At 38.9% G+C, this 25,024-nt stretch overlaps 1 long non-coding RNA gene across 3 annotated transcripts in view; it reads left to right on the plus strand.

Moving 5' to 3' along the window:
• The window catches only part of LOC136844398 (uncharacterized), a 41,138-nt gene that overhangs the window by 4,550 nt on the left and 11,564 nt on the right, over positions 1 to 25,024 (plus strand). For all 3 annotated transcript variants that reach the window (XR_010854862.1, XR_010854861.1, XR_010854863.1), the window contains 2 exons: positions 4,850 to 6,412; positions 12,738 to 12,837. This is a non-coding gene — a long non-coding RNA (uncharacterized lncRNA). The remainder of the gene's footprint in view (positions 1 to 4,849; positions 6,413 to 12,737; positions 12,838 to 25,024) is intronic.

The raw sequence follows: 25,024 nt of genomic DNA on the forward strand, positions 1-25,024 counted from the left end.
CTCATGGATTTTGTGATGAAAAATTGGTTGGAGATGGAAGAGAAAGTTTAGATTAAGGTAACGAAAGTTGACAGACTTAGAATATGCAGATAATGCAGCTTTACTCAGTACTGAATATGTAATGTTTTTGTTCAGGCTGTACAATGATATACAATACTTGTTTAAGATTAATGCCTCCTGATTATTAGAGAATTTAGGTAAACAATTTGGCTAAAGTAAAAATAAATTTTTCTTTGACCATATGCTATAAATGGAAATGATTACTGGCGTAGTAAATGAACCTAATTGTAAGTGTGTGTGTGTGTGTATGTATATGTATGTATATATATATATATATATATATATATATATATATATATATATATATATATATATATATATATATATATATATACATACACTGCCATATTATATATATTATATATATATATATATACATAATACATAATATATTATATATATTAAGAATGATAAATAATTTGCCAAGACCGGAAGAACGTTCTTTAAAGCTTTCGGTATAAAGCTACATCATCAGGCTGAAAAAACCGACAAGGATGAGAATCAGTAAAATTACAATAAAATGAATTGTCATACAAATCTTCGCACAACAAATATATAATGAACAAGTAAATACAAACTAAAGGGTGAGACGTAAAATAACGAAAATTAAAAAACACAAACATAAAAATATGAAAATAAAACAAAGTGAAATGTAAACAACCACCACTCATTAAAGTAAAATATTTTAACAACCCTAATTGAGTACCTACTATGAAATTATTAATGATAGCTAGTTGAATACCAGACGAGTTGTTGTTTCAATTCCAACTTCATCTTTTTAATAGTCAGCGACTCTGAAATTAAAAGGTCCAGTCTATTTGAATGTAAAAGACAGTGAAAATCCAGGTCAGTGAAAGGATGGTCCTGTGTTAAACTGTGTTCTAATGGCAGAAAAGTGGTTTGGAAAGGGGAAACCTAGTTCTAATAGAAAGACCACTCTGTGTTCCAAAATTCATGTCTCTGAGCCAGCGGAACTAGATCCCGTATCATGCACCACACTGCAACAAGTGAACAAGTAAACGACACAGAATTACAGGTCCACAGGCAGAGTGAGCTTCTCTCTCAAAAGTGATCTCTCATTGTAAAAGGATTACAGAAAACAAACCGAACCGATTTGAGGAACAATGCTAAGTATTTCTGTCTTCGGACCATATAGCTTTACTGACCAGGTAAGGCAATTTAATCGTACTTTACATCTTTGCTAGCGGTGTACACCGGTCTAGGACAAAACTTTTCATTTAAAAATTTTCAGAACTTTGTAAAATACAAAAATGGGATATGAGTTTTCAGAAATAATTCTGGAGAAAAACCATAGTCTGATGAAATAAATTAAAATCACAACAAACATTATGGAAACTCTATTAATCAAAGTGCATTGAGTTCATCTTATACTTATTTGGCAAAAAACTGAGTGTAATTGTCTCAAGCCAGTAAATACTTTCTAAACAGAGGTCTCACCACTATTTCTGTATACCTCAGTACATCTAAAAAATGACAACTTATTATCCTGTTCCGTCTCACAAGTAAAAGAAATGTTAGGTGACGAGAATTAAAATATTCAAAAACAAATCAACATGTGATAATTCCTTAAACACAATTTTAACCAAGATACAATGGCTAGTTTCGATGTAACCTCTCTTTTTCACCAATATCCCATTAAAAGAAACAACTGACATTATTCTTAATAATATATGTGAAAACCATTTATCAGTGTTTGGACTTAATAAAATAGACTTGCAAAATCTATTACATTTAGCAACTGTTGATGGCATTTTTACTTTTGATGGTAAATTATATAATCAAATGATGGGTAACTTTCATGGAAATTCCCTTGACCTGTATATGGATTGCTTCATGGGTTATTGTGAAAGGATTGATGTCTGAATGCCCTAGTGCTTTCAAACCTTTGTATTACTGTAGGTATGTAGATGATAATTTCCTTGTGTTTAAGGAATATCACATGTTGATTTGTTTTTTGAATATTTTAATTTTCGTCACTAACATTTCTTTACTTGTGAGACGGAACAGGATAATAAGTTGTCATTTTTAGATGTGCAGGTATACAGAAATAGTGGCAAATTTGAGACCTCTGTTTATAGGAAAGTACTTTACTGGCTTGGGGATTGAATTACTCAGTTTTTCAAAGTTGTATAAGATGAACTCAATACGCACTTTGGATTAATAGAGCCTATAATGTTTGTTGTGATTTTAATTTATTTCATCAAGATATGGTTTCCTCCAGAATTATTTTTCTGAAAACTCATATCCCATTTTTGTATTTTACAAAGTTCTGAAAAATTTTAAATAAAAAGTTTTGTCCCAGACCAGTGTACAGTACTGCTAGTAAAGATGTAAAGTACATTAAATTGCCTTACCTTGGTCATAGTAGCTATATGGTCGAAAAAGTTACAAGAAAATACTTAAGCATTGTCCTCAAATCAGTTTTCGGTTTTGTTTCTGTAATCCTTTTACAATGAGATCACTTTTGAGAGAAGAACTCTGCCTGTGGATCTTAATTCTGTGTTTACTGTTCACTTGTTCGCAGTGTGGTCTGCGATACGTGGGATCTAGTTCTGCTGGCTCAGACACAGAATTTGGAACACAGGTGTCTTTCTATTAGAACTAGGTTTTCTGTCTCCAAACCACCCTTTTCATGCCATTAGAGAACACAGTTTAACACAGGACCATCCTTTCACTGACCTGGATTTTCGGGCACTATCTTTTGTTCAAATAGACTGGACCTTAATTTCAGAGTCATGACTATTAAAAAGATGAAGCCGGAATTGAACAACAACTCGTCTGGTATTCAACTAGCTATCGTAATTTCATAGTAGGTACTCAATTAGGGTTTGTTAAACATTTTACTTTGTGAGTGGTAGTTTGTTTTACATTTCACTTTAGTTTTATTTTCATATTTTTATGTTTGTGTTTTTAATTTTCGTTATTTTACGTCTCACCCTTTAGTTTGTATTTACTTGTTCATTTTATATATTCTCGCTAGTATTATTAAGGAAGATTTATTATGACAATTCATTTTTTATTGTAATTTACTGATTCTCATCCTTGTCGGTTTTTTCAGCCTGATGATGAGTTTTATACCTCGAAAGCTTTAAAGAATGTTCTTCCTGGTCTTGGCAATATTATTTATCATTAACTAAGATTTCAATGTAGCCGCCCAATTACCGAGATTATATATATTATATATATATATATATATATATATATATATATATATAGATGCTTAAAAAAATCACAGTAGATGCACGTGACTTCAGTGTGTGTGTGTGTGTGTATTGTACGTCTGTGTTTGTGTGTGTGGGTGGGTGTGATTATAATCACCCTAACGCATGATTTATGTCACACTTTACCACAAGGTGAAAGTCCTTACTGGTTCCAGCGTGGCATTTCTAAACTACTTTCAGAGGAATGATACAAAGTAGTAGAAATTTGCAATATATGTGCCACAGGGAAAGTACAAAGGAACATACAGACGATTGGAAACCAACTGTTCACACCTGACAGGTGAGAGGAAGTTAAGCCGTACACTCATTTGTGTCTGAGATCAAGTACTCCATTACAAATCTGATTATCCGTGGGTGTGGCTGATTACTTTGTCCAGTCAGTGTCAACTCCCTCACATGAAATTTATACATTATACATATTTCTCTTGAAATTATTATATCAAGTTTAGCCTACACGTGCTTCGACTGATACTTGTTTACACAATTTTCCCATCATAAAATAAGATTCAATGGTTTTTTTTTCTTGTGCATTATTAGAATAGATTATCATTTTTGCCCCTGCCCAATTTATTGTACGATTGTTTTCATTAACATGTACGAAAATTCCACTGTTCGCCTGTGCATGTCTTCCACATTTTTATGCTGTTCTGTTCTCTTTTCCAGTGTTTTTCCAGTCTTAAATTGGCCTAAAAAATCATATATTTCTGTATAAGGTTATTATGGCAAATATGTTTTTACCGCAAAGTAAAAAATTGTTTATTTCAACTACACTCCACTCGTTATTTTAACCTTTTTTATTTTGCTTTAATTGCTTTCATAAACCATACATGCTACAATACATGGAAACGATTCATTTTTAAAATGCCACCAAAATGAGAATGATAAATAAACTTACACAGAAAGATCACAATTTTTATCGCTAATCAAGCAGTGATAAAGTGATTCATAAAACCTGCTCTGTTTTTCCTCATGTTTTAATGCTCAGTAATTGGCTTAAATAACACAAAATTATATATCGTTAGAGGGGAAATTTATCATAGTTTTACTTAGAGATAAAATGATTGTGTTTAATGCTTTTTTAGCGAATATACTGTGTGGCAAAACATAGAGTTTTTACGGTACATTAAGATTTTTCAGCTTGTTAATGACGCCAGACAAAGTATCTTAACATGAAAACTAACTTTACACCGAACGTTCAAAGAATATCGATAAGCAAAGACAGTGAGAAACGGGTGCACTGTTGTCGGGAGTCTAGGTTTGGAAGCAAGATAAAATATGGATATACACTATCTTTTGTACCGTGGATATATCAGAGATTAATAACTATATTGTTAGATAATTTCTGGCTTTGTATTAGCAGACTAATAACTGAATTCCCCTTCAGGAACCAACCACTCAAGTCGCGTTAGAATAACTGTTTATGCAGCAAAATATCTAAGTCTTCAATCTGTATATTTTTTTTCGTTTTTAGGACCATTTAAATCCTCATTACATTTAATATAGGTATTAAGTTCACAGTACACTGAGTCTGTTAATATTCTTTACAGTCAAACCTTGGAGCATCGTTCCGATACTGGGTCATGCTAACCTTATCCGGAGTGAGCTTTCTGGCAACTTTGTATCTTCCTGAAACCATCGGCCTTCCTCTCCCTCAAAATTTTCAAGAAGCAGAAGATGTCAATGTTGGACGACCGCTTAGGTCCTGGATTCACAAATGGAATTATTTCAAGTACTTGCCGACGCCAGACCCCGTCGATGTGTTGCAAGAATGCCGACAAGAGTTGGAAGTCTTCGACAGAAGTGGCCGCCAAAAGTGATGGCTGACTGCAAATGTATTTCCAGAGTTGGGTTTCCTCCTCTGTCATTTTGGAAATATCTTTTATGTACACGTGCATTTCATTATCATTTTCTAATGTAAAATGAATGATTATACACTGTATTGCCTTATATAATAGAACCCGTAGGATACTAGATGTGACTTGATATATATTGTCTTCACATTCATTCCTCTAAATGAATTAAATTGGATTAATGACGTACATTATGTGATAGAGTTCAATAATGATCTGTAAAAAAAATTTTGTGTGCATAGAGCATGGCAACAGTGCAACCCAGGGCATTTATTTCCCTGATCGTGACCATCAGTGCCATTCACGAATTTTCTGATTAAGAATTGCTGGTAGGACACCGAACTCTAGGTCCTGGTTGTTGCATACTGTTAAACACTTGGTGTACAGCCCATTCAATTCTTATAGTATATGCAACTCTGAATACTTGTGCATTTAATACAATGTATGAAAAACCGAATAGGGAGTTAAAAATACTGGAATGGTGAATGGCAAAAGTGTATTTACAGGATAGAAACGAATAGTGCAACGCATGTAAGAAGAACTGAATTACTGCTGGTGAGGCGAGTGTGCGTAGGAATATAGTTTTGAATGAGGATCCTGACAAAGTAGCCAAGGCTATATTTTCAAATATAGTAGACGTTAAAAATCCCTAAAGCAAATGGTCTTTAGCAAATGACGAACTCATCAAATTGGGTTTTTCATTGCAGAGAATGTTGGCTACTAGAATACTAACATTCAAACATGTTTTATGTGACCTAAGTTCCTGCCGACAAGGATGTCAAATTTTTAACGAAAACTATGCGAGGATTTAAAGTTCTCAATTTTCGATTATTAAAATCTTAAAGTCGTAAACTGTTACATAAGATATAGTTTTTATTTATTTGAGCAAACTGTGGATAATTTCAAGGAATCAGCTTTTACCTGACCACAACTGAGAATAATTTTAAATTGTAGGGTAATGAATTTTGACGGTATGCGCTAAGTAATAAAAAGGAGATATCAGAGGAGTTTTTTTTTTTCTTCAGTTTGGTGTTAGGATCCCGTGAAAAAATGAATTAACTCTTGATAACCGTGCACGAATCAAAGATGGCACCACTTGTTTCCCAAGGACTACAAAAAATAAAGCTAGTTTCGCGCTTTGTGTGTGCGTCCTTGTTCAAGCTCTAAAGTTAAACCTAACTTTCTTTTGTATACTTTTGGTCTGTAAGACAGTGGCAAAAGGTCAGTGATGTTGTGTCAAACGTATGTGGTTACTGGTTGGTGAGTTTTATTTATAGTTGTTGAGATGTTCATTCGATGATAGTTTGAGTAACTTTTACATTGACCAGAATTAAAAAATTAATAAAAAGTCACAGCTTAGTAGGTAGGGGATATCAAGGGTGTAGGCTAGGCTAGTCTGGATCCATATTGCTTATTATTTGGTAAGCTACAGGGTAACTCCGCATGGACTATAACCTTGGAAATTGATTTGGTAATTCTAAGCCAAGCTGTCCTTGTGAGCTAGACTATGGCAATTGACGTTTCCCATGTTATTTTACTTGCTTTACAAAATTTAAAGTAATATTTTGTCGGCCGGCTAAAACTAAGCTGTTATTGACCTTTGAAGACTACGCGGCTTGATTGCCTAACGCAGGGTGTAGGTCTAAGCCAGCATTCATGCCGCAAGTCCCCCACCCCCATAGCTAATACGGGCAAAATTGTAACCAGTAAACACCCTAAAAATAATAACATAACGTACCCTGAGGTGTTTACTGGTTACACTTTTCCAGATTGGCTATGGAGGTCGGGGGGGAGGGGGCGGGCTTGGCGCGGAATGGGACTTAGACCTACCCGTTGTTAGGTAATTCAAGTCGTGTAGTCTTCAAAGGTCAATTACAGTTTAGTTACAACCGGCCGACAAAATATTACTTTAAATTCTTGTAAAGCAAATAAAATAACATAGAAAAACGCCAATTGCCACAGTCTAGCTCACCGCGGACAGCCGGCTTAGAATTACCATTGATTTTTCCCATACTTTGTGTTGCTGATGAAGGATATGTTGTTTGTTGGTCAATTATTATTAACCTCGTATCTACCCAATATGGTTGAGGACACTTTAGGAACATGGGGATTTGGGGGGGGGAAATCACTGGGAGAGAGACCAGACTGCCGTGGTGTTATGGAATGCTTCCGCCCATGCGGAAGACATCTGTAAGCAATATGTTAAGAAGGGATCGTCTAAAGAAACCTGTTATAAAAGGAACTATACGAATTTAACCTAACCTAGCAGGCCTTGTTACTCAGCTGGGTGAGGATCCCCTGATGAAGGAAACTCCAAGTTTTACCAAAAGCTCCCCTATGATGCTGCGCATGTGCGATAGCATTCCAGGATGGCCAGCATACAAAAATGTATCGGTTCTGGTGTTTCAATCGACAAAAAGTGACAAGTTAATAAGCAACCAGTATACCATACGAAAAGTCAGTTTCCAAGGTAAAACCCAATGTGGGGTAACCCCAGAGTTTTACCCTTATTTTCAACAAACTGGTTATTCTAGGGTAACTACCCACTAATAATAGAATAATCTGTGTTGGAATCTTGGTTTAAGAGTCCCGGATGGAAATCACGTTCCCTTGTGGGTTTTTACCCCCAGTCAAGTATGTTAGCCCAAGTTCTCTGGTACATTGGTAGGCTATGTGGTAGATCTAAGTAATGGTGCACGGTGGGTATTTAGCGAGAAATGGCAGTTTCTTATAGTATTTTGGTTTCTTATTTACAATTTCACGTTTTTGGGGGGTCGAATGTAACCTGTAATTAACCCCTGAAGTCCACCCAATAAGGCGTTTCCATACACGATCTTCACAAGACAGAGAACAGGTATGTTCATATCCCGTCCGGCAAGTGCAATAACTTGTTAATGTAGGGATACCACCCCCACAGCCAGTACTAAACACGGCGAAGGGACATTCCATTTGGCCGACAACAAACAAATGCACCGCCAGTATCAGAAGCCCTAAAAGTGTAGAAAAAACCAGTTTCCAAGGTAAAAACAGGCGTGGAACTAAGACTTAGAATTACCGGTTATGCTATTGGTAACATGTTCAGAAATTGCCCAAAGGCTAAATTTCCCAGTTTTAGGGTAAATAAGTTGGTTAGATCATATGTGCCTGCTGCTGTAGTATGTATTCCCGAAATTGGTAAGTTTGGCCAATCATTTTTAGAAGGTTAGTGGTTGTAAATATAGGCTAAATCAAGTCAAGGTTTGGTAGTTTATAAATTTGGAATATTTTAATTTTTGCCATTACACCTGCCCCTCCTGGGAGGTGAAATTTTTGGTAAATTTACAGTTTCGGTCAAATTCACATTTCCGATATAAAATTACATTTTCCCTGGCTTAAATAGTGTACTTTCAACGAATCTGACCTTTATTTCTTCCGCAAATGATTAGATTTTTTTGAGATACATGGCGCTATGGGTACCGCTCAGTTTGGGTGGTGCTGCTTGAGCTGCGCGGCTTATGCACATTTTAAATGATTGTTGTGCTCGTATGTTCTGGCAAGCGGTAATATTGCGCTGCGCGCTTGCCACAGGGGTTTACAGGAACGAAATTTTACCCTAACGTCTAGTTACAGTTTCGGTGAAAATTAATGACCGATACTGCAATGTTACCCTTTTCGTTAACCACTTCACTTACCTTAAATAGATGGTAGTACTAAATGTTCACGAAGAAAGGTATTCAAACCTGTGAGTTCCATTGAAATGTCCATGAAACGACCAATAACCTCAAAGTAAGACAGAACACACCACTGCAGGCGTGCATTTTAAATCCATGGCAGTCAACTGAAGCGCACTTTTGTAGAAAACGACTTATTCCAAAATCGCAGTTAATTGGATATTCTTGAAACAAAGCAACCAATCAGGTTTCCAGCATTTGTACCATGCTTTATAATTCGCAACGAAAAACAAAAGACGATTAGGCATTTTTACCCACAATACATTGACAAAAAACAAAACGCCTCAGCAGGAAAACTGACATGGCAGCATTCGCGATCCTTTGCGATAACAACAAGGCACAATTATTCGCCGGCAAATATCTCCGTAACTCTTAATTTGCGGAAGATGCGAGTAAGTATTTCGTATGAATCATGACAAAAATATATGATAGCAAGTAAAAAAATATTAGATATCCGAATTTGACCGAAACTGTAATAATACCAAATTTTTTTCATATGGTATTTGATGTGTGAACAAATTCCTTACAACATGTTGGAAATTATTAGTTTTTTGGTTAACTCCCCTCCCCCCAGCATTGAGTCTGGGGCACACTGTGGCAACTGGGGATTCTCTAGTGAGGAACTACAGAAGTCAAGTAACTTAATTTACAACTGCTTTGAAGGGTGGGTTTGTTAGATCAAGTTTCAATCCTATTTTGGCTAATTTAGTATCTTAGGTTGGATTAGGTGGGGGTCCAGAGGTGTGCAAAGTCCCCCCCCCCCCCACCACCACAAAATAAAGGAACTAGTGACCTGTTTAGGTTAGAAGACGACCATAATATAATTTAGTTTTTAAGTTTGGTTAGCTGCAATGGTCCATGCAGGCAAAGGTCCCCCCTTGCCACCCAGATAAGGACCTGGCACTCTGGGTTAGGGTAGGTAAAGTGCATCTTTGTAGTTCGCTCATTTTGTTTTCACACACCCTAAAACCCCACTTTCCAACTGTGGTTCCCTGTGATTGTTGGGTTTTTTGGGGTGGAGGGGGTTTCCAGTATCTCATAAATTACTCGGTTGCTAACAAAATGAATGTCAAAGTCCTTTAAGCCTAAGGCTATAAACTTGGGACTGGAGTGCAGTTATGGTTGAAGTCTTAAATTGGTAATTTAAATTTACCATTTGTTGATGGGTTTTGTTTGAATTTTTAAAGTGAAATACAATTCTCTGAAGGTTTTTTAAGAGCAACTGGACCCAAGTAATCGTGAAGTGTTCTGTGGTTCCCCCACCCAAGAACTCCACAGTCTATAAACTACCCTAACTTAACAAGACATTGGTAATTGTGGTAAGGGTATATCTTCTGTGGAACCATTCCTTTACTCAATTCAAATTTGAACTGATGGACTACCACAATCAATGTTATTTATTCATTAACTCTGTTAACCCAATGAGCAAGGTAAAACTCTGGCCATAGTATATCAAGGCAACCTTGAAGGGCATAAGTTGGAGATGAATGGGTGTAATATAAAAATTGTCAACTTTAATATGTGATTAAGGCAGGATGAGCGTGAATTTACTCAATTCGAAAGAGTTGGTTAAGCCATTGCATACAGGTCAAAGCCTCTCAGTAATGGAGAACTATTATGGAAAACCAAAGTCTTAGTATCCGAAGTTTTTCGGGGGGGCAGGGAATGATAAAGGAGAGCAAGTAAAGTATATACGCAAAATTTTTTTTAAGACATCCAAGGTTAGGTGGGTGATGTCTGAGGAGGAACCGGTAGAGCTGTAGAAGACTGTACCCTACATACAAAACATCATAGAATTAGTATTTGACAGTATTTAATAAAAATTCTGAGAATTATTTCTAGTAGTACAGTTGCCTCAATTACAATGAGTTTTTGGTAAAAAAAAAAAAAAAAGTTACCAATGTTTACATGTGACGAGGACCATTCCTGTGAGGTACTGTAGTTTTGAGACCGCGAAGTGTCAGGGCAACTGTGCATGTTTTTGGTGTTCTGTGTTGGCCTATGTGAACCACTTTTCTGGACCATCTATGGTAATGCATCCCAACTTTCCCATAACCTAACCATGACCTTTTATGCATAATAGAAGTTACGTGACCAGTGATAGGTTACCGTTATTGTGAAATGGGAATAAGAAAGCAACTGCCTTCTTGAGAGATATAGTATACAGTACAGAGATTTTATCTTCTGAAGAAAAACGCTTTGTCAAACACTTCTGTCATCCCCTTAGTTGGGTATATTATGTCTTCCATCCCACCAGCAGTGTTCAATGTTGTAGGGAAAGCCCCTTACCAGAGGGTCTACAAAATTATGAAAACTATCATGTTTTGTGATAGGTGCCCCCTCTTTTTAATTTGGTTTGTGTGTGTATGTATAGCCAGTCAGGGTTTCAATCATTCTGTTCGATACCACAATCATAAATTTAGGAATTAGGTTTGCAACCTCCATTTACTCTCAATCCTTCAGTTGTCCTCCTTTTATTAAGGTTTTATAAGCTATCCTTGCCAATTACCAATCCATTCCTGGCCCCCAAAACTGAGTGCAGGTATTTCTGTAGCTTACGGTGTAACACCACCTGGTTCAGCAGTTGCATGCTAGGTAAGCTGACTTAGCTAGGCCACAAAACCACCACAGCTATAGAATCTTGCCCAAACTTAGTGAGCCATTTCAAACCACATGTCCTTTAGATACGGGGTGTAGTCCATAATGAATTTATCAGTGTGCAGTGCATGATTGTAACGCAAGTGAAAGAGTTTTCTCTTTAATTTACCTACACATTTGCATGCAGTATCTTGTTTAAAACCGAGATGTAAAAGTTGATAATGGATTCACATTCAGTACGTATTGTAAATTTCAACACTTAACTTCACAGAGCAGACCAACCTCATACTGCTTCTGTATGCTGTCACAATTCCATAGCACAAATTCCAAGCTAGGTTGGCCTGTCTGATAAGTCATGCATGTTTCAAGGCCTATGAATGGATATATATATATAAATTTATTTATATAGGCCTTAGATTGAAACTGACAACCTTGTAAGTCTACAGCAACCACCGTGCTTGCGCAGCAGCCACGAGATGGTTGCTGGTCTGGAAAGGTGATTATCATAGGTCAGCACAGAACAAATGCGCAGTAGCCATGACTGTTAGTGGCCTTAAAACTACCTCGCAGGAATGGCCTGTGTCATGTAAATATCTAAAATATTGTTTACCAAAAACTCAAAATTGCAATTATGGCAACTATACTAAGAATAATAATTGTAGACATTTTGATGAAATACTGTAAAGTACTAATTCTGACATTTTGCTGTTGTGCAGTTTTACGTGTTCACCTACTTGGACCTCTCCCACCTAACCTTGGGTACCTTAAATAGAACTTTTCTTGCTATTGTACTTTTATTTCTTGTCCTTTTTGATCATCCCCTTCCACAAAAAAAAAAAAATGAAAAGATAAGGTATTCCATAGTGCTTCTCATTAAGGCTTTGATTTGTATGCAATGGCTTATGGTTGTTAGTTGAAGCCCATCCTAATTATTAATCACTAAATAGAAAAATTTCTATTACGCCCTATCTCTGCCAAGTCCTGCATGTCTTAAATTGGAACGTGACACCAAAGTAAGTTTGCATTTGAACACCTCATGAATGTGCAGTAGTCGAGATGTTTCAAGAGATAGGGAGCTTTGTAGGTGTTAAAATTATCTTTCTAAGGCACTATACTGGAAGATAGAATGTTTTAGTGTACCTTTAAGTTTTACTGCATGTTTTTCACTTTGTACTGTATTCGATAAATTATACACTACAGTATAGTTTGTAATGGTTTGTGATATTACTACATATAATGTACAATACTGTATTTACTTCAATTTTAATATAAAACAGGCTTCAAAGAAGATGTAATTGATAGGGGAATCTAGCAAATATGAAGTGTGGAAGCATTACACTTGCATGTGCAGTACCAACCAACATTAATGGTGATTGGGTGAGTATGTGTAGTGTTTGTTTTTATATCTACAACATTATAAAGTTACTACAGACAGAACTTTTGGATGTCATTTTGATAAGTTACTTGATCATGAATGTGATTGCACTGGCTTGGCAACTGATAAAAGTTCTTGAATGACACCTTTGTACGGGAAGTGTCATATTTATTGGTTGTAGTAATATACACTATAAAATACTATATTTTCTGTGGATTCTATGCATGTTTTAAAGTTATGGTAGAATTTTCAGCTTAGCGGTAACTGTCTGTGTCAGCCTAGTCACTCTTGCCTTTGTTCCTATGAAGATGCAAACCTTCTTGTATGTATGGATACTAACTTGCTGCTGTTGAAACAAGAATTTAAATTTGGCAGGCTGTGTTCATGTGGGAAGAACCTGCACACACAGGACACGTTACCAATTCTTCAACCAGTACTGCATGTAGATGCGTTATTGTGTTAGATGATTGCTGTGTGAAATCTTTATTCTGAGTCCTTTTGTACTTGAATGGTTTTTGAATGAGAGCTCTAGACCTTGAGAGTAGGGCTTGTGTTAAGACATGATGTTAAAGAATTCTGCTCCTCTTCAAAAGGATAGCTGTAGATACCATGGTTAGGAGTGAGCCTCCTTTGTTTTTAGTGTGTGCAAGCTCTGTGTTCGGCATCTTGGGCATGTTAAGTTTGTGCACCTCAGTCATCTTACCTGTAGAGGTGATATGGTTTAGAAGTATGGAACAAAGGAGGATGTCATCAGTGTTTTCCCAGTTGTTGTTCTGTGGTTTCTATGCCAGTTCCTAGCTCTTCCTTAGCCGAGTCGGTAGAGTTGCGGCCTTCCACTCGTTAGGCCCGAGTTCGACTCCCCGGCCGGCTAATGAAGAGTTAGAGGAATTTATTTCTGGTGATAGAAATTCATTTCTCGCTATGTGGTTCGGATTCACAATAGCTGTAGGTCCCATTGCTAAGTAACCAGTTGGTTCTGCCACGTAATAACAAGTCTAATCCTTGGGCCAGCCCTAGAGAGCTGTTAATCCCAGCTCAGTGGTCTGGTAAAACTAAGGTATACTTTAACTTTTATGCCAGTTCCTGTCTCTCCCCCCCCCCCCCCACTAGTGGTAGCTCGAGTCCCCCTCCACCATTTGCCATAGGGGTTAGGGGCTAGTGTTATGGAGGATCAAGCAGAATATTCCAAGATTTTAATGGTAGGTGTTCCCCTGTCTGTGTGTGGCTGTTCCTCCTGTAATAGTCTTCCCACTAAAGGTTCCTATGCTCACCTTCCCAGTGTACATTCTTGCTAATCTGGTAAACCTGTAGGAGGGGAATACTTTCAGTGCATCTTAGTGGTGCAGTGTTGGCATTACTAAAGGATGTTTGCAGTGTCCCTTGGGGCCCAAGTTGCTGCCATGTTTTTAAACCTTAAAATATTTTTTATCCTTTAACCACTTGAAAACTTATTTTTGGTGCAACTTTGGTCTTTTCTCTGTTCCACCTGTATATCCTTGTACGTCATCTTTTATTTTATGGATCTCTGTCTTGCTGTACAACCATTCCAGTTCTTAACACTGAATGTGCCAAAAGGGCTCCAGTGTTTGGCTGACAGCCTTCAATTCATAAAATCAAACCAACCCATCTGGCTAAAGCTGAACCCTCAAACCTGCTGGGGATGTACTAAGACCTTATGTATAGTCCTTCTGATAGCTTCCCCCATAAAGGAACTTGGGAAAAGACATTATTTGCAGTTTTGGTGACCAGTTCTATGAATTAAGGGATATCAGCCTTGTTTGTAAATGACCAGGAGATGCAGATGTCATGTCACTCACTCTTAGAAAGAAGGCAGAAGAAATGTACAAGGTCTTGGCTGCTGCCTTCATTTTTATCCTCCTCCTCAGCAGCCTCTTCCTCTTTGAACGATAGAAGGAATCCTGTAACCAATTTTTCATTTAAGGAAGATTGGAGCTCAAAGGGGGGGGAAATTGTGTGAGGTGGGTTGCATCACCAGGGTATGAGCTAGTTTGTCTTCCCAAGAAATGAGACCCTGCCATGATGCCTGGTGCAGACTACTCTTCAGAGGTGGAAGGTAGGGTTAGCCTTTTCTGGTACACGTATTGATCCATGACTGCTCTCCAGCCTGGTGGGTGGGGGAAGATCGAGAGGTAAGAGAGGAAGTTTTTAGGCATGGTGATTGATAGTCATGGCCAGCAGACACCCTTCTCTTCAAACTGTGAGAGGTACCTTTGCAATTCCAAACTTGAACGGATTAGGCAGCTCAGTGTAGGTAGATAGCTCTTAAGGTCCTTTTACACTAGCTGACCTGTCGAGACACGTTGGCTGCTGCATGTCTGTCTGACTTTACATTATTTAGACAAAATGTGAATTCTACCCGAGAGATCTCAGTCCCACTTATGGCAGCATATCGATGGTACCTTGGCTCCTCATTGCCATGGAGCACCAACTGATTAACTTAGCCATGGTTCTTGCTGTTCATAATAAGAAAGCAAACAAAATGAAAAGGTCTAAATGGGTTAGAGTGGTTACTTAAAAGGCCAAAGTTTTCTCATACAAACCTATTAAAAGATCTAAGATTAAACCCAAGTGACTGGATAAATTATATGAGAATGGATCAGGACACCTATTTTGAGTTTTAAGTTTGATTGCTCCTGTCATCATGAGGCAAAATAAAAAAATGAGAGGCAATATCACCTCATGAGAGGCTCAGTGCAACACTGCTATATTTAGCAACTGGGAGATCATATGAGGATCTCAAATTTTCTCGAGTTATTTCAGTACCAAGTTGAGTATCATTGTGCCGGAAACTTGCAAGGCAATATATACAGCTCTACATAATGAATGTTTAAGGGTAGGAAAATTCAATTTTTATCTCAAGATACATTTTTCTACGTCCAGTACAACATTACAGAATTTCATAATTAGGGGTTATACATTCAGTAAGTGGCTCTGTAGGACTAGTTGTAGGGACAGGCGTGTGCACTGGAGTGGGTGTGAGCACTGGTGTATTCCCAAGAGTGCAAATATATATTGAGTAGGGGTTACAGTCTTTGAATACTCATTACTGTAATAGTCCCCATCTTTGATTCAAACAGCATCACTTACCAGTTTTTGAGCAATAGCACTTGTTTGACAAATTAACTCCAAACGTCTTTGATCATTTGGGCAACATAATCACCAAAATTCTGAATGCAGTACTCAGTGATTCTAATTTGCGAGCCACAATATCTTAACGGGTGGTCAGCTTTGTTTGGTTTGCCTTTTTATGCAACACATTATTTATACACGAGTTTGGTAGGTAACAGATCTACTGGTCTGTAACTAAAGTATGTGCTATGCTTCTAAATCATTCAGTAAATATTAATAAATATAAAATACTCTTCTTTTGTGTAATTTTAAAAGTTGTCATAACTTTACGGGATTGGCTGAAACCTGTTCAGGTAGCCAATTTAAATCACAGTATCTAGTCTTATTTTCTCCTTTATTATTCTTAGTTACAGTATCACAATGTATCTAGTTCCAATTTTTTTAAAGCATGTGATAAAGTATATAATTTTATCAATCCTCCATGTAGGTGTCACTTCTATAAAGACAACTATTTTAATGCTTTAACGTAACCCTAAATAACATAGTAATTTTATGTACAATATATTTTTTTGACATAATTATATACAGTATAAATATTTTTTCCAGTTTCCACAGAGTGAAGGAGAATGGTGACGTTATGCAAAAGACTTAAAGAAAATGGTCTTTTAAGTTGTGTTGGTGCCATAGGTGGAAAACATATAAGAATTAATCAACCACCTGATTTTGGATCATATTTTTATAAAATTATAGGGGGTACTACAGCACAGTTATGCTTGCTCTTGTACAGTAAATGCAATGTATGAATTTATAATGGGCGATTTCGGTTACAGTGGACGTGTATCTGATGGTGGTATATTTGAAATTACTAAGTTGGTAAGCTAGTTTTTGATGGTAACCTCTAACTACCAAAAGATGAGGTTGCTGGGAATAGCAGCTCTCCTCTACCGTGTGTTTTTGGGGAGATGAAGCTTTTGCTCTTTGATGCAATTTCCTAAAACCTTTTCCTTAAAAAGACCTGAACAGAGGACGGAAAATCTTCAATTATTGCCTGTCTAGAGCAAGACGAATAACTGAGAATGTGTTTTGTATATTAGCATCTAGATTAGGGTTATTCTGACTACAGTCAGTATGAAATTAGAACACACAGACAATGTAGTACTCTAATGGGATGCATGACACTGCACAATTTTTTGCATAGAAAGTGCAAAGACTATTCTATTAGCAATGAATCCTTGGATAATGAAATTAACCATGAAGCGTTAGGTGAACACAACGCATTCACTGAACTTCAACGAGGGTATTCAAGAAACTATGAGGAGGATGCAAAGTTAGAGAACAATTCATGAAATACATCAACAATGAGGGGAAAGTTGAATGGCAAGATGGGATGATACACTGTATAGGTCTTTATTATACTGGCAAGATGGGATGATACACTGTATAGGTCTTTATTATACAACTGCAGTTCATAATTATGGGAGTCCTTTATCTATCCCCTGTTTACGACGGGGGTCCCGCTTTTACGCCGCGTCGTTAACCGAAAAATTGTCGAAAATCTTCAAAAATCCTAAGAAAACCTTACTTTTAATGCTTTGGGTGTATTTGAAAGTGATGTAAACTACATTTTTATTGAGTCTTTCATCAAAAAAAACCTCCAAATTTTTATAATTCTGCCGTTTTGGAGCCATATTTCTTCCGTCGGATCGGCGTACAATGCGTCGTAACCCTGGAACATGTGTCGTAAACTGGGAAATAATTTCTGATGAATATATTTGAAAAGCGTCGTAACCTCAGAACGTCATAAGCCAGACCCATCGTAAACCGGGGACTGCCTACTGTATATGTTATCCTTCATTCTCAATTCTTATGAGTTAAAATTTGAACATATGAAACTTGTGTGAGTATTCTATTTCTGTTTATGCTTTGTTGAATGTGTTCACATTACCTATTGCAGGCCTATAGTCACAATTACAAAATAAATTTGTGCTAGTTCTTTGGATGACTACTTGCCCTTGGAGCTCTGCTCTGGGTTGCACAAGAACATAATTTGATTGTAATACCAAAGTTTTGACTCGTACAAGTCATCTGTTGATGATCCTGATTTTTTTTGAGGACATCAACATCACTTTCTTCAATTCTTTACAAAATTAATTTTCTTGAACAGTCTCTCTTGTAGCATTATGGTCAAATTCTTTAAGTTTTTGCAACAAAGTGTCATAGTCCTTGTTCTTTAGTATCCTATGGGAGTAATCTGGTGATTTCACTTCCCTTGAAGCGGGACGATGACCGAAAGTGTCAATGAAATCGTGAACGAACGAACTCTTGCTTTTTTTTAAAGTCCATAGTTATTACTCCCACATACTTCTGTGAACTCGGTTTGACAGACTGCCCAAAATCCCTTTACTCTTGGCCTAAAAGTCTGCGGTTACCTGTCTCCACCCACAAATGTCTCATTTTGAAGAATTAATAACGTTTCAACATGTCAATTGGTCGTTAACACCTTAACACTTGGATATTGGTCATTTTGACACTCCATACAGGCAAGTCTCTTAGACAAGTACTTTAATGTAAAGGACCCTTTAGGTATCTGTTGTCCAGAGAAAAACTAGTTCACAAGGATGCTCATTTATGTGGTTGATACAGTTTTGCCTGAAGGGGTGGTTATGTGTGACTGTTCCCTAGTCTCTCCAGGTCCCTTGGATAAAAAAGGTAAGAAACTTCAGTTGTAGGGTGGACGGATGACAGTAACCTTTTGGAATCTTCAAAGAGTGGTTGAAAGCTCACCAGAAAACGTTCATTCAAGTCATGTGGAACAAAGAACACTTTGCATACACATCCTTGATGGGGGCATTCCATTGCATGTGCATGCCTTTCAGAAGTTGATGGGACACTTGGTCCTCATGAGTTAAGACAACCATGGTGTCTTGCATTAACAAACAGGGAGAAACACTTTCAGTACCACAATGCAAAATTGCCATGGAGGTGTGCAAGTGGCAGTACATCATGCTGTGGAATTGTTGGCTAGGTACATCCTAGGTTGGCTGAATGTGATGGCATACCAGTTCAAGTAGAATGGACAGAGTGGTTCCTACATCAGACATGAAGGCATTACTCAAGGTATAGTACTGTATAGGGAACTCGGTGAGAGAGCTATTTGCCACCCAGCTAAACCGAAATTTGTTGGTGTTATGTTCACTGGTACTTGACCCCTTGACCATGATGGAGGAAACCTTCCAACAGTTATTGGACAACCTAGATGTCTACTCAGTTCCCTAATAATCTTGATTTGAAGGGTAATCAACTGATTGTTGGTCACTTCCAGGCTCAGGGTTACCATTGGCCAAAATACAGTACAGTATATTTAGGGTAAATCCCAAAATACCAAATGCAGCTTCTCTTGTTTACTGTATGTATAGTACACAAATCTAGTGCTTGAAACAGTAAAATCATTGTCAGCACTTACAGATGGGAGTGAGGATAGAGCAAACAGATTTTATACCCAAATACAGATGGGAGTGGGGATAGAGCAAACAGATTTTATAACCTAAACAGATTTGTAAACCTCCCATTGGTCATGGCTTCCCCCTTCAGTCTGTATGCCTTACAAGAAATATTTCTATTTCTGTTCCCTTTGCTTTGTTACTGCTGCCCTGACATTGCTCCTATCCCTTCAAGGGTATCTTATTTCCATTGTCATTGGTGGGTTTGGGACAGGATGGAGACATATGGTTTGGAGAAGGTTAAGGAAGCACTGCTTTGTCTTCTTGCTCCACACCTCACTTGTCCTCTTTGAACCAATGGAAACAGGAATAAGGCTGAGAAGACTTCTGGAAGAAGGTTATAAAGTTCTCTTGAGGTTTTGCTCTGTTGCTGGGGATCCCGGGTGGTCATGGGCATTGTGGATGGTTCAGTGCACAGGTCTGCTAGCATCAGATTTCACTGTATGGGTTCACTTATGCATAGTCCCTGGTGCAATACTGTCGCTTCCGGTAACAGTATCCTGCTTGTACTTGAAGGGGACAGACTAACCTCAACACTTCTCATGCACAGGTAATTGTAAACTTGTAGGGAGATAGTCTACACTCTCATGGATTATTGACCATCACAGCTTTCCTGAGCTATCTTTGTATGTCAGTGGACATGCTCATGATTGGTCCCTGGATCATCATAGTCACTGCTCTTTCTGCCTTCAGCCAGAAAGGGAAGGAAAGGAGAGGAGGAGGAAGCTTAATTCAGCTGCACTCTCCCACATCTAAGAGTTGAAGGATGTGTGTCACAGTACTGTATTAGTTTATATACAAATTATGGTTCTTTTGTATGCTGTATGTTTTTGGGTTCCACAATGTTTTCTTTGGAAATAAACTGTGCTTGTGTATTTTCTGAGCAAGTTTGTTTGGAAGTCCGAAAAAATTAAAAAACAGTCTGGCTCTGCCCTTGTAGCCACTCAAGAACTAATGGTGGCTATTAAAGAAATTTCTGGATCATGGGAGTTGCTGGACCTTGGAGTGCTGGATTCAAGAGGTGAGACTGTCAAGGTCCCTAAGGAGACGGTTATCTTCCCAAAGGATCAGGCTCAATCTACTCTGTTGCTGGCGCCCTCCCAGTAGTTGGGAGTGCGAGAACACTAATCACTCCTTTTTAAAGGGTCTTTCTGATGTTCTCTACTGGCGTGCCATTCCGACTCCTTGCACTACTAAAATTGCGGAGTTGACTCTTCAAAGGTTTTGGATGGCAAGCCTATGCCTCAGCTCTGAAACCATTCCACTCTCTCTCCTTTTCCCGGAGACTGAGTGTTGGTTGGGAGCTCCGGCAACTTTACAGTAGGAAGCGGTCTGGTGTGCCTCCGCCTTGTTCAGTGAACCTTCCTCGAATTCCAGAAGCTTTGCTCAAAAACAGAATTCGAAACCAGGTGCAGGGTTAGGTCGTTCCCTGCGCCCAGTCACTATGTCTGGAAGTAACAGCTCAACCTATCATGATGAGCCCTTGTTTCAGGTGGTTACAAAGTCGCTCTGGCTTCCTTCCAGTCAGATCTTTACGACTTTGTTGTAGCCAATTTCAAAAATTGCAGAAAACACATCTTTACGGACCACCATCAGACATGAACCTAATAGGCTAATAAAAGTTCTATCTGGGGACCTAATCTCTTTCGGAGGATAGAGTTGTCTGTTTATGGCTGAAGCTACTAGAACCAACAAAAGTCTTAAGATCTCTGGTGGGGCCTTCCTTTTAAGAGGGAGGTTTTCCCGAGACCTCCGGCCCTCAACCTAAAGGGAAGAGGTTTAGGAGGTTCCAGAACTAAAGAGACCTCAAGCCCCGACTGGCGCTTCCAGGCTGTTCCCGGTTTCTCAGGTCAGGCAGCCCTCCCACATCTGAGCGCATTTAACAGCAGTTTGTTTTGGTGCATGAGTCAACATGCTTCCGCTTCCCACCAACTTTCATGACGTCCCCAGCTTTCAATGCTTCATTTGAGCTCGGGTTTCATTTCGAGGCTATAACAGATTTTGCAAGAGGAAGCCAGACTAGAGCTGCCCTGCAGAGGTGAGCACCATCAGGCCCCTCTCACGAGGAAGGGAGGCAGGGACCAAAGGTAGCAAGACCTTCTAATCAATGAGACGCCCCAGGTAGGAGGGAGATTGCCTCTTCCGGGACGTTGGGCCTTCAGCCCATGGGCCACAGCATGAACTCTCAAAGGACTGGGTTGGAGCTGGTGCAGGCCTCCCCACCAATCGGTTCCTTCAACACCCCCTCCAGGACTTACAGGACTTTGCAGAAGAACTCCTGCCAAAGAATGCAATAAGAAAGTCAGACACTTGAGGCTTCAAGGCCGTCTGTTCAGTGTTCAAAGAAAGGACTCAGACAAGCGGTAATTCTGGACCTGTCCCGCCTCGATTCATTCATTCAATGCGACAAATTCCGCATGCTTACAATCTCACGGTCTGCGGGACCCTACTTCCTCTCGTGGGGCCGTAACCTCTATAATCTTACAGGCGCTTATTATCACGTCCCTAATGCAGCTTCTCCCCTTACCTGGGGATTCAGACTAGGAAAACAAGCCTACTCCTTCAGGTCATGCCATTCAGGCTCAACATTGCACCCCAATTTTTCCAAACTGAGAGACAGTCGTTCAGAGCTGCAGGTCCCAAAGGGATTATGTTGGCTGCGTATCTGGACGATTGGATCATTGGGCACCCAGTGCCAAAGTGTCAGAAACCCATATAGTTATCAATTTTTGGAATACCTGGCCTCGGTTTCCAAATAAACTGGAAAAAATCACGCTTAGTCCCAGCTCAATTCCAGTGGCTAGGGATTCATGGGACCTCAGCACTCACAAACTGTCTTTGCCACCAGCCAGAGAAAAAATAGCCAAGCTACCAGACAGTTCCTCAGAAACAAGCATGCCTCTCGGCATTGCCAGAAGAGGATACTCGGCTCTCTTCAGTTTTCTTCATTTGACAGACTTGCTGCTGAAAACCAAACTGAAGCATAAACAGGGTTTGGCAGGGGCTGACCCAACAGGCGGAGCAAGACAAACTTTCTCCTGATCCCCAGATCTTGAGGAAAAGACTTCGCCCTTGATGGTCGACAGTCAAAGTTTATCAAGATCGAGTGCCTCTCAATTTCCCCCTCCGTCTCTCGTGGTACGCCTGTAGACGCCTCCTGAGCGATTTGGAGATTTGGGGATACTCCCAACAGTCAAGGAACGTGGTCGACAGTGTTCATGATTCCACTAAACATCCTGAAGCCAATGGCCCGTTCTTCCTGTAACTAAAAAACTTCGCCCCGCTAGACAGATTCACATGTCCAGGTTGGTACTAGACAAGTACGGTTATAGTGCATTGCCTGAACAGAGAGCTCAAAGTCAGGTCATATCAATCAAGTGATCACCGCCCAATTTTCTCCCTAGCAGGAAACATTGTTGGCATCTGTCAACCACCCACCTGGCAGGTGTCCGGAATGTTGGACTCACTTTCCAGGACAACCCACTGGAGTCAGGTGGTCTCTGAACAAAGTCATTAAGCATGGATTTGTCTTCTGTACCGGGTCTCCAGGTAGACCTGTTTGCCACGAAACAACCACAAACTTCCCTGTTACGTAGCTCCCAATCTGGATCCTCTGGCTTATACAGATGCAATGACAATCGTTTGGAACAGGTGGCAAAGGGTCTATCTGTTTCCCCGGTAAAATTTGCTGATGAAAAGTTTTGCACAAGCTAAGATCATTCAGAGCCGAAGTAGCACTGGTGGCACCCAACTGGCCCAAAAGCAGTTGGTTTTCCCTTACTTCCTGTTGAAGCTCACTCCCAGACCTATCCCCAACCCTCGGATTAACACAAAATAGTGCAAACTCGGATTGTGTCAGCTTCCTCAAATTCTCAGGTGCCCTAACTTTATGGATTTCATGAAATACGCACCACTTAAAGGCATGGTGCAAATTGACCCTCTTAATATATTATTTATTGAGTCGGATAAAGAGAATCTACCCTCCAGGCAGTATATGACTCAGTTAAATTAGCCTTGTTTCTGAGAGAATCAAATGCTCATGAATGACCACGAACCAAGCAATCTCTTTCTTTAGGTCAGCTATTCGAGAAGGGTCTGGCTTCTAGTACTGTTACTAAACTAAATCTGCTTTAAAAAGAATATTTTTTTATAGCTTTAATATTAATCTTTCGGACTCATATTTTCATCTATTCTAGAGCATGTCGCAACTTAAACCAGCAACCGTCCACACACGGTCTCCTGGTATAAATGATGTTCTTAGGTTGGCATCAGACACTGATAACCTTTCATGTTCATATCCGAGTCTGCTAGGAAAACTCTGTTCTTAGTAAGTCTGGCCTCAGGCTAGAATTTCTGAACTGTCTGCTCTTTCTAGAGAATCTGAATGTGTTGATTTCCTCCGTCAGGTGAAGTTCTGTTATCCCCAGATCTAGTTTTTTTAGCAAGAGCGAAGACCTGCAGAATAGGTGGTCAGATTGTCCCTCTTCCACAAGATTTATCTCTTTGCCCATCAATACTTTTGGGCTTAACACTTAGGTGGACCTCTAATAGAACTTCGGGTACCCTTTTTGTTAGGGAAGGGGGGGAGGGCAATATCTCACTCAAAACCATCAGACAGCAAGTTCTTTACTTTGTTATTAAGCAAATCGGAATCAGTACTGGGTCCATGATGTTCATGCGGTGGCACTAACTTTTTTCATTGTGAATTTTGACGAACTTAAATATACGGGTTGGAAATCAAAAGTATTTAAACATACTATCTTTAAGTCTTTAGAGGCCCTTAAATTTTCCACAGTTGCAGTGGGTGGTGTGGTACCCCTGGTCCAACTCAAGTTTAGTTATATGAATTTAATCCCATAGCCTAGCATTTATTTCCCACAATGCCTCATTGTCATTTATTTTGTTAGCCTTAAGTATACTAGTTGGATTAATATCTAGTATTCAAAAATTTTATCTGAGTACCTCAAAAATTTTTCCTGTGTATTTATGAATTTTTACCTGTGTGCCTCTGAATCCTACTTTTGTGATAATGTTTGAATTGTCTGTATTAAAACACAGTGAAGTTTTCTTTAAATGTTTATTTTAGCTCGTTTGTATTGTACTCTCTGAGGCGGGCCACCAAGCTCTCGTTAGTTAATTCTCTGTTACTATTTCACTGGCTGACACAGGTCGACCCAGAAAGGATTTTGACAAGGAAAAATCTATTTCTGAGGAGACCTGTGTCCTGACCCACCCTCATTTTCCCACCCAGGTGATACTCAGCTTGGTAGGGAGCAAATTTAGCATGACGTGTCACTCATGATGGCCTACACTTGGCGGTCAGGTGAGAATATTCGAGTTACAAGTTTGTAACAGCTCATCAATTTGGGTCTTTAGGTGAGAAGTCTATTGGACAGAAAGCCTGTGAAGCGTAATAACTCACCCCTGGTATACACAGTATACCGACATCTGTACAGAGATGTTTCAGACTGGAGGTAATGCTCAGCATCCTACATAGCTTTTTCTCTGGTATATATAGCAGTCTTAAACCTAGAAATGTGCTGATTGGAACCAATTTCACTGGGTGACACAGGTCTTCCCCCAGAAATAAATTTTTCCT

Source organism: Macrobrachium rosenbergii, chromosome 12, assembly GCF_040412425.1.
Source record: "Macrobrachium rosenbergii isolate ZJJX-2024 chromosome 12, ASM4041242v1, whole genome shotgun sequence".
Taxonomy (NCBI): domain Eukaryota; kingdom Metazoa; phylum Arthropoda; class Malacostraca; order Decapoda; family Palaemonidae; genus Macrobrachium; species Macrobrachium rosenbergii.